The sequence below is a fragment of the Anarrhichthys ocellatus genome, unplaced genomic scaffold (genome assembly GCF_004355925.1).
Source record: "Anarrhichthys ocellatus isolate YVR2014 unplaced genomic scaffold, GSC_Weel_1.0 scaffold59, whole genome shotgun sequence".
NCBI lineage: Eukaryota > Metazoa > Chordata > Actinopteri > Perciformes > Anarhichadidae > Anarrhichthys > Anarrhichthys ocellatus.
The window spans coordinates 1,267,210-1,276,879 of NW_022280089.1; the positions used below are offsets into that span (position 1 = coordinate 1,267,210).

At 41.3% G+C, this 9,670-nt stretch overlaps 1 long non-coding RNA gene across 1 annotated transcript; it reads left to right on the forward strand.

Annotated features, from left to right (window-relative positions):
* Positions 1 to 8,157: 8,157 nt before the first annotated feature.
* LOC116396755 (uncharacterized) lies at positions 8,158 to 9,078 on the forward strand. The gene is made up of 3 exons (XR_004213627.1): positions 8,158 to 8,189; positions 8,345 to 8,433; positions 8,631 to 9,078. It is a non-coding gene; the product is annotated as an uncharacterized LOC116396755 (long non-coding RNA).
* Positions 9,079 to 9,670: the final 592 nt, after the last annotated feature.

The following is a 9,670-nucleotide window of genomic DNA, read 5'->3' on the forward strand; positions in this document are numbered from 1 at the left end:
GTCAGACACACTGATTCCATGATGGATCCTGAAATATGCCTTAGAAAGGACTTACTTAATTGTTAGTAAAGTGTATAAGCTGCACACTTTGATTTATTGATTAACTGATCAATTGATGGATCCATTCAACTACACTTACCAACATCATCCGTAAGCTCCCTTGGTCTTGCAATATTAATTCCGCATTTACATGGTGCTAAAAGCAGTAAAATATAATTAATTATGCATTAAAATAAAGTCATATTCCCCACAGTTTTTCATGAAGTCTTTGAGAATGAGCCATCAGTTTCAGAGAAGGCTTTTCACATCTTCCATCAATTTCCGTTCCATCTCATTCCCATCATCACAGCGCTGCTCCTGGATCATTACCAGATAGGTGTGAAATGACCATGACGCGGGCTGCTTCCTTGATACTGATTGCGGGTGACATGTCGTCTTGAGCACACCAGGCTGAAAAAGAGCAGTCATGGTGGAAATCATGTCTCTGTCCCCTGCATTTCAACTGCAACAGACCAGGAAATCACCCAGAGATTTCAGGAAGGACTGAGAATCCATCTTAAAGAAAAGAAAGAAAGCAGTTGAGCACTTCGTGTTTTTGAACTATACTCTTTTGCTGAAACGTGTTACTTCTGCCATACTTCATAAAAGTCGAAGAGAGTTCTTTTTTACATACCTCAAATGTATCGAAGGATTTATCTAAATGCTGCAGTTTCTATTCTCAGTCCTGTTATCTTTAGCAGCTGTACAGACAACATGCAGGATGTGAGCGGCACATGTGTTGGATTTCTCTGTTAACTTGCACATTACTACGGTTTCAAGTTTCCACACGCAGTGAAGGGCTGACCAGTTTGAGCGTCAATGCAAGTGTGCAAGTCCACCAAAATCTTTTTCTGTTCTTTGTTTTAGTCTTGTGTACTTTCACGTCACTTGCTAGACGTCTCAGACGTCTGGCACCGAGTCTCCTGCGTTCTATCGCTAAAACACTGAATGAATGTGTTCACCTCAACTCTGGAATTTTTCAGTGGAGAGTTCAGTTGGATGTCCTCAAACAAAAGAACCCCCATGAGACTCCCGCTGACCCTCCTGATGCTGAAACTCAAACACCTCTCTGATCCAACACACCCCAATCAGCATTTAGCTCTTTAACTTCCTCCAGCTGGGCCCCCCCCCAGTGGATTCCCCTACCCTGAGCTAACCTCCCCCCGAGCGACAAGGGGGCCCAGGTGCCATCACTGAACGAAACGTCGGGGTAATTTGGCTCGGCGCGCCCTAACACACACACCCTCCGTACATCAGGGGACTCTGGACATTAAACAATGTCTCATTAGGTTTGTTTGGAAGACACTGGAGACCTAATGAGAGGCGATGTAATGACCAAAAACATCTGATCTCCACCGCTCCAAACAAAACATCCAGGTAGGGCCTGGGGTCAGGGCCAAAGTCATGTCAAGCCTCCCTGCCTCTGAAGGAAGCAGGAGGACAGGGGGGGAGACGGAGTGAGGGAATCCAAGATCAAGCAATTACGAAGGACTGTGGGGAGTGACAATGCAGCGTACTTGACTGGAGAGCTGCCCTTTGTCTTCCGGATACTTCAGAGCTAATCCATCCATACTTTGTTTGGTGGGTCTCATGAGATCTGGGTTTGTGAGTCACTGTTTAACAATAAGCGTCTTGAATTTGAAAGAGTAGCAAAAAAAAATCGGAACCACCTCTTCCAAAATCAGCCTTCTCTGCAGATTTCGCCTTGCTTGTGAAGCAAATCTACATGATGAGAGGGAAAAAAAAGAAAACGATGTTGTAACCGGTGCATCTGAAAGTTTGCACGCCACCCAAAATGGCCAGCAGCTGGGAGCCATTACCCAATTAAATCTAAATATCACAGACAGCTTTTTGAATTAGGGGCATTTCTCAGCTCATTAACATCTCATGAATGTTAAAATGAGAGGCAAATAATTGCTGCATTGATGATATAGTTTGCAGTGTCATTACAGATGATATTCATAAATCACAATCAAAATGCGGTACTATTGTTTTAGTGATTAGTGACTTTGTTATTGCAAGGCCGCACATTGTGGTATTTTAAGAGAGTTAACATGGCAAACAGATTTCAGAAAGAGCTTTGGTTATGCTTACTGCCAAATCCCCCATTAGGTGTTCCTGCAGCCAGCGATATGAGATGGACTGGACTTTGGTTTGCAATCCCCCAAATGTCAGCCATCAGTAAAAAGGCAAAGGAAAACAGTTGACAGAAATGAATGAAGGACTGCTAATGGTCATCACTGTCTGTTGATCCGCTGTCCCCTCAGAGAGGGCAGTTTGGAGGAACTGGGTGTATTCATTAGGTGTTAGAGAGATGGACTCCATGAGGGATGATGGTCCCTCTTCACGGTGGAGAGGAGTGCTGAGATCCGCCACCCACCCACCTCCTCCCTGCTGGACCCCAGGTGTGGAGCAGCTGAACCACCTATAGGCCTCTTGACCCACGGCCTGTCCACAGCTCAATACACCATTAGCCTCTGCAGCTGACCTGACCAGTATGGCCACCTCACTGTCTGCTGTCCACGCTGGAAGACGCAATAAATGGTGCCTATGGAGACAAGTTTAACAATGGAGCAGTGTGTCACTTATATTACTGGGTAAGACTTCATTTTAGGGGTCTGTAAGTGAATCATTGACTAATCATTTTTTTGCAAGCCAACAGGAAGTTAGCATCACACTGGTTCCCTCCACAAAAAGCCAATGGGATTTTGGATTATTGCAGAAAAAAAGCTCTTTGGTAAATAAACGTTTAAGATACTTCCAAGTTTTGTTCGGCAAGATAATCTTCACAAATAAACACAGCTTTTATGATTATTAAAGCAGTCACCAGAAGTAAAAAGCTAATGTAAAGGAACTCTACCACGGTCACATGACTTCACGTCTCCACCACTAAGCTAAAGGAGGACTGGTGTTCTAGTGAGGACGCTTAGTCGTCTCATTTAGACGTTATGTAAGACACGTGATAGCGTAAAAAATGCTTAGAGGGATATTTAATGACATATTTTATATCGTAGAACAAAAACATCAAAATCTCTTCAGCTTGTGTTAACCACAGACCAAGCATCTAACCAAAAAGCCATCGACTTTGAGACGAGGAAACAGTTAGTGTAAAAATGCTGACTCATTTCCTGATTGTAGGACTCATTCCTGCAGCACTCTGTTATAGGGGAAAAGAGTTTCATTTGTGCTCTTCAGATTTATTTACTCCAGTTAATTGCTAGCATAACCATCTAATCTTTAACTCACAGCAGATCAGCTGAACATGTAAAACCTGTGAAATGTATCTCAGCTCAGCATGCAGTGGAACTATAGGTGTCGGGACAACATTTCACTAAAGTTTATGTGCGCTCGCTGCTTGAAAAAGTTCAGTTGAAGTTTTAGCATTGAAATCAGTTGAAATGTTGGTTGAATACAAAGTGTCAACTGATATATGAGTAGTTTGTAAATTTTGCAACTTTGTCTTGGTTTCTTTTGCACTGATCACACATTTCATGTTTTGATTGTTTATAGCTGATATATTGTTGCAATAAGCGTACATTTCTGCCAGTATTTAAAGTTTAGCCTAGCATCGGCTGGAGCATAGGAAGCGTTTTATTGTGGTTTTCATACATCATCAGCTGTGTTTCCATTCAATGGTTCAAGTGAAGTTTTGAAACGTCACAAAAGAAGAAATGCCAATTACTTGTTCCAGAAACTGGTTTGGAAAGAATAAACTGGGACTGAAGTTGTCGCTATAGGCTACACATGATTATAATCTGCCAGTAATTCCAGTAGAAGAAGAAGTAGAGGTTGTGAACAGGAAACAAAACAAGTCACCTTGGCCGTCTATCTACAAAAGCAAAATGGAGAGAGGTCTTTAGGAATTTGTTAATTAATTTGTTCATTCATGTCAGCTAGTATTGACCATGTTTCATGCTGTCTGGAGACAAAGACAATATAAATATATATCTGTGAAGACGCTTACAGCTAAAACAGCTGATCAGTCATGTGAGTTAAATGTTCGCTTATTCTGCAAAGGTGTTTCCATATCTCATTTAGAGAACCAACTCTTTATCGACAAAGACAAAAAACACCTCAAGCGAGCTTAAAAAGGTTTTTGAGGAAGATTTATAGAATTTTGCCATTTCCATACAGCTATTCTAATGCGATTCTTCAAAATGTGCTTAGGATACGTTGATAGAAAACACATCTATTGATGGTCAGTGTGAACTTTGTATCATGGTTTTGGTCATTATTTAGCCCTTGTCTTATAAACATCTGATTGGTTAAGTGAATGCCAATGAGTCAAACTATTAGCAGGCTTCAACAGCTCAGAGACTACAGAGAAACTTGCAAAGAAATGCAATCACTGAGTAACTGACATGGCCTTGAATTGGCCTTTGCTGGATAATTGCACAGATGAGCGAATATTGATATACATGTTCAAAATTCATATTCCCCCCGAGGATTATTTTCAGACACAGCACCAGGTAAAATACGTTGTGATGATATCCTGATGATATAGCCTACTGAATCCCTTTTTAATGTGACTAAAATGAAATGTGTTTCATTTTTGACCTTCATCTATCAAAGCCCCTCCTCCCTCCCCTCCTGCCCAGTACTTCACTGTCAGCACTCCTCAACTGGCATGAACTCATATGAAGTGTGCACCTGGCATGTGAAAATACCAGCACTGCCCTAACTCATCACAGTCATCAACAAATATACAAGTGCTCATTTGAGCTGGGTTTGGGTCCTGGGAGGATGCTTCTCAGAGGAATGATGAAGATGAGTTTGAATGGTTCTACCCATTAAATATACTTTTTAGGGTCTCTGACTTTTGGTGTCGTGACATTTCCCTGAGAGGTTATAGGTCGCTGACCAAATGTCAGCAAACAGAGGAGTACAGGCAGATGGCCGACTGTGAAAAAAATATTGATCTTGTCGATACATCTAATGAGCTGAGATACTAAAGTGTATGCTTTATGTTTATGGTGGAGAATTCAAGTTAATTCCATACAGTATTACAGATGTAGAATTTAACTGCAGTTGGAAGAATAAGGAATTGTTTCTGAAGTGAGTTATGATTTCATCTGCAATATTTAATGATCAAAAAACATAAAACTTTCCAGAAATCAATTTAGATACAAAAACAACTGCGTTTCGTTTCATCATTTATCTGCAGAGACAGAGACTTTACAATTCTTTAGAGGTTATAAATTGATTTCAGCTGAACATGTCACCTTTAATCCCTTTATTGGGACAAAAAGCCCACGACACAGCAGAAAGAAAAGGGTCACAAAACATCAGAACACAGCAACCCCCCAATTTAACAGAAAGTGGAGATGAATCTGGAATAATAAAGCAGGAAAAGGTATGTGGCTGTCAGTTTATATGAGTACGTGCACGCATCTGTGTGTGAGTGATGAGCGATGTGTGTGTGTGTGTGTGTGTCTAGTGCGGCGTCCCTGCTGTGAGCCTAATTAAAAGGAACTGGGTGCAGAGGGGCTGCTTTAGCGCCCAAGCAAGTCCCTTTATATCCCCGCTTCCCTCCCTCTCTATCCCCTGCCTTTGATTACCATGGAGCACTAATGCCCCTCAATCTCTGCTGCACATGTGACCCCTCGGTGGCTGAGAGGAGGAGAGGAGATCAATGGGGAGTGCCTTCATTATGTTGGCTCAGGAATGGAAAAGTCCTGTTTCCCCCAAATGTTTCTCCAGTTGAAATGAAATTTGACATAAATTGACTGAGTAAGTTTAAAGATGTTGTGATTGGTAAGTCAGGTGCGTGACATGTTCATATTCCCCCTCTGCTGTCACATTTCATTCAATCATAAACACATCCACCTGACTAACCGAAACTCATTCTCCTTCTTTTATTTCTTCTCCTAAAAGTGGGATGTACATTTGCCTCATTGTTTGTACTTGACCCAAAGAGAGCTTGTGGCTACTTTAAGGAACACATGAAAACGTTCTACCTTCGCAGATATTTTTGTCTCCAAAAGAAAGTCCGATAAACTACTTCAAGGGAGACCTGATGAGAATGGGGGAAAGGGAATTGGGGGCGCGGTCATGTGATCACAATGGGCGTGGCCTCCTGCATATTACATTCAGTGTCAACCATTGACTCTGTAAACATGTTTATTTCTGGTGTAAATTTGAGTATTTTAACATGGCGGTCTATGGGAAATGACTCGCTTTTGGAACCAGCCTCAAGCAGCCATTCGAAGAACTGCAGTTATTGGAACTTCTGTGTTGGTTTAATGTCTCAGCACCAGAGGTTGCCGCTTAGTGTCAGTAGCACTGTACAGTAGCAAGGTATCCTCCTACAATGGTTCATATGATATCTTATGAAGAGTTACTCCTCATTTTTTGTGCATTTCCTACTAAAGCCAGCAACATGTGTCAATTTCCTCTCGTTCATGGATACAGTCCATAAACCTTCGTCTCCACAGGATACAACTTAGTCAGGTTTCAGCAACAAAAGCACTTACGTTTAGGAAAAGATTCTCGTTTGGGTTCAAATAACCACGGAAGTACCGTAACTATACATTACGCACGTTACGTGACCAGCAGATCAACATTGACCTCCCGTTTCACATGGGGAACGAACAATGGTCTCCTGGCTGAAAGATCGCTGTCGGACTCGTTTGTGGCTTTTGAAATCGTTAAACTTCCTCGTTCATGATTACGTGCTTTACAAACAAAATAATTTTGAGGAATATGTACTAAATATGTACTAAAACCCAGAAGTGAGTCAGCATTTTTGCCCTCGTCTCAAAGTCAATGTGTTTTTTGAATGTGTTTTTGGTTAAATGTCTGAAATAAAGTCTGTGTAACAGAATTCTAACATTTGTCTCTGACAGTAACAGTCTCTTTTTTTTCTACTCCATCAATTGATCTGTCCCTCTGCCTGTATCTCATCTCATTAAGAATCCGACCATATGGACAAAGAGACAGGACTCACTGAATCTAAGATCATGGACATAAAGACGGCACACCCTCACCTGATATTATCAAGGCAGCAAATGAAAGACAGATTGCAACCTCACATATTTGTTTGTCTGGAGCACACTCTACCTCGCCAATAACAAGCCCTTCCACATGCACAAAAAAACATACACTTAAACATACTGTGGCCAATTTGAGTTTATCCTCGTGTGGAGTAAGGGGCATAATCCCCTGCTGTAATTGCATTCGGGAGGTTTCTGAGAGGTTTGATATACCACTGAAGCCACTTTAGCGTCGCAGGTCTCTCCAAGGTTGGAGCTTGACAACATATGTCTCTCAATTCCTTAATCCCTCTATTCCAAAACAAGATGGCTAAAATACATGCATCAGGGATGGTAATTAGTCAGACCCTCAAATGCCCCTCTTGATTTGACTTGATTTGAAATGAGCAGCTGAGGAACAATAGCAAAAAAAATGACATAAAATGGACTCAAGGAGAGAGAGAAAAGGAAAGTAAGAGACAGAAAGAGAGTTGTGGAGGGAAATGTGTTCATTTTTCCACTCTGATTTTTAATTAAAGTAGCTTTCAATGAGGTGTAGGGATGAAATTGGAAGAGATCAGGTCTGTGATGTGGTTCACCCTTCTGTAGCTTTGGCACCAGAGAAAAGGGTGACTTTGACAGGAAGGAATTACTGCTACTATCACAGTTTACTCTGATGCAGTCATTTGTTTGTAATTCTACTGTTCAGAGTTTGTTATTTTACGGTAATTTTGTGTCAGGAAGTGGTGGTAACCACGGGCCCTAATTCAGATATTCAGCCTTCCTTGGTGCCCTTGGTCTCCTACAAAATGACGTTCCCATATAACTTAACTGCACTCTCCATTACGTTTCGAAGGAAACATATTTCCTCCCGAAATACGGTTGGCATTTTCATCAATCATTGTTTGGTTTAAACTGACTAACACATTGAAACCAAAACTACGTGATTAAGTCTAGGCAACAAAGTATTTGTTTCAAACAGGACATGAAGTCTCCAGGTGGGAGACTTGGGTTTTTTAAACCTGTCCACCACCTCAACCTCCTCCTTGTGTTAGTGTTAGTGTTTACTTCACCCCTACCCGCTTCCTGTAGTTGGTACTTCCCGGAACTATAAATGGGTGCTCAAGCCCCCGGGGAACTGTTTTGCCCGAACACCCTGGGAAGAGCAAACAGGCCGAGGTGAGTTGTTGCCATATATAAATTAACCTTTATCTTGGCAATATATATACAATATATACAACGTTGTTGATTCTGCCACATAACTAATTAGACAGTCTTACAATCTGGCGGTTCAATCAGTCACTCATTGCAGTTGTCTATTTGTTTGTTCGCAGGGAGAACAAAAAGGAACATCTCCTTGTCTCAGCTGTGCACATGGCTCCCAGCATTCACAGTCCTACAATAAATAAATCCAATAAAATTGGTAACTTCATCACATCACATTTCAAATACTGTCTGGGGCAACTCTTCTATCTCATGTTTCGCACACATCTTCCTTATCTAAGTGACTTAACCCTTTACTGCACCTCCCTTTCATCAGAAATGCTTATTGTTTTCTCGTGCTACATTTCCACAGTCTCTTCATTAAGTCCAACGGAACTTGCATCCCTTTTGTTACAGTGTGAGGGACCCCAGATGATGCCAGACCCTGTTCATCCATCACCCCTGTCACGCATCCCTGAACCCCCTCTAACTACTCCACAGCCCACATCCCAGCATGCATATTCACAGGAGCTGGTGTCCCGTCTGAGGGAACCAAAGTGCCCCGCCCCGTGTATCTCTTTCCTTATAGTCAATATTAAAATGGGCTAATAAAGAGGGGCAAGATTCCCCCGTGGTAATGGCTCCCCGGAGACCCCCCGACTAATTAAAGGGCTGCCCCTTCCAATGAACAGTAATCACTCACAGCTCAGGGTAGACAAACACATGAGCTTTGTGTGGACGAACAAACAGGGATAAGAGCATAAAGGGATAACACACACACACACACACACACACACACACACACTGGTACTGGTCGATACTTCTTTTGTTATGAAAGATTTTGTTATCAAAGTTCCTTGATGAAGTACCCTGATTATGTGAATTCAAGTTGTAGCCATTATCCTTTGTTGGTTTCACCCATCACATGTAATCACAAAGAGGAAGAAGCAAACGAAGAGGAGGTTGAGAAGGATTTTTGACTTCGAACCCTCCTTTTGATTTTTGGGTCATTTTGACCTCTTTCCAGTTCAAATATTTTATGCAGTTTCTTTTATTGGAACTGGTTATCATTATTTGATTTTGACAGTCTGTGGTGTTTTAGTATAAATATGAGCCTGAAGAGAATATTAAAACTTCTGTGGAGACTTAACTTGACTCAAACTCTTGTCTGGGTGGTTGGTGGATCAAACCACCAAGAATGTTTTACTGCTGCATGCCATACTATTAAAAAACAGTGGGTCATATTTGATGATTATATATTATTATTATCATTATTACTATTATTATTTTCTAGTTATAATAGTAACCCAACCCTTTTTTAAAATGATTATTATTATACTCAAACTTGACAGCACTACTTTTAGCTTACACTCCTATATTTTCCTGAGTTTTTTCTTAAATTTGTTCTTGAGAAAGGTCCCAAGAAAAGTCTCGGACTGATTCATGCTGTGTTATTA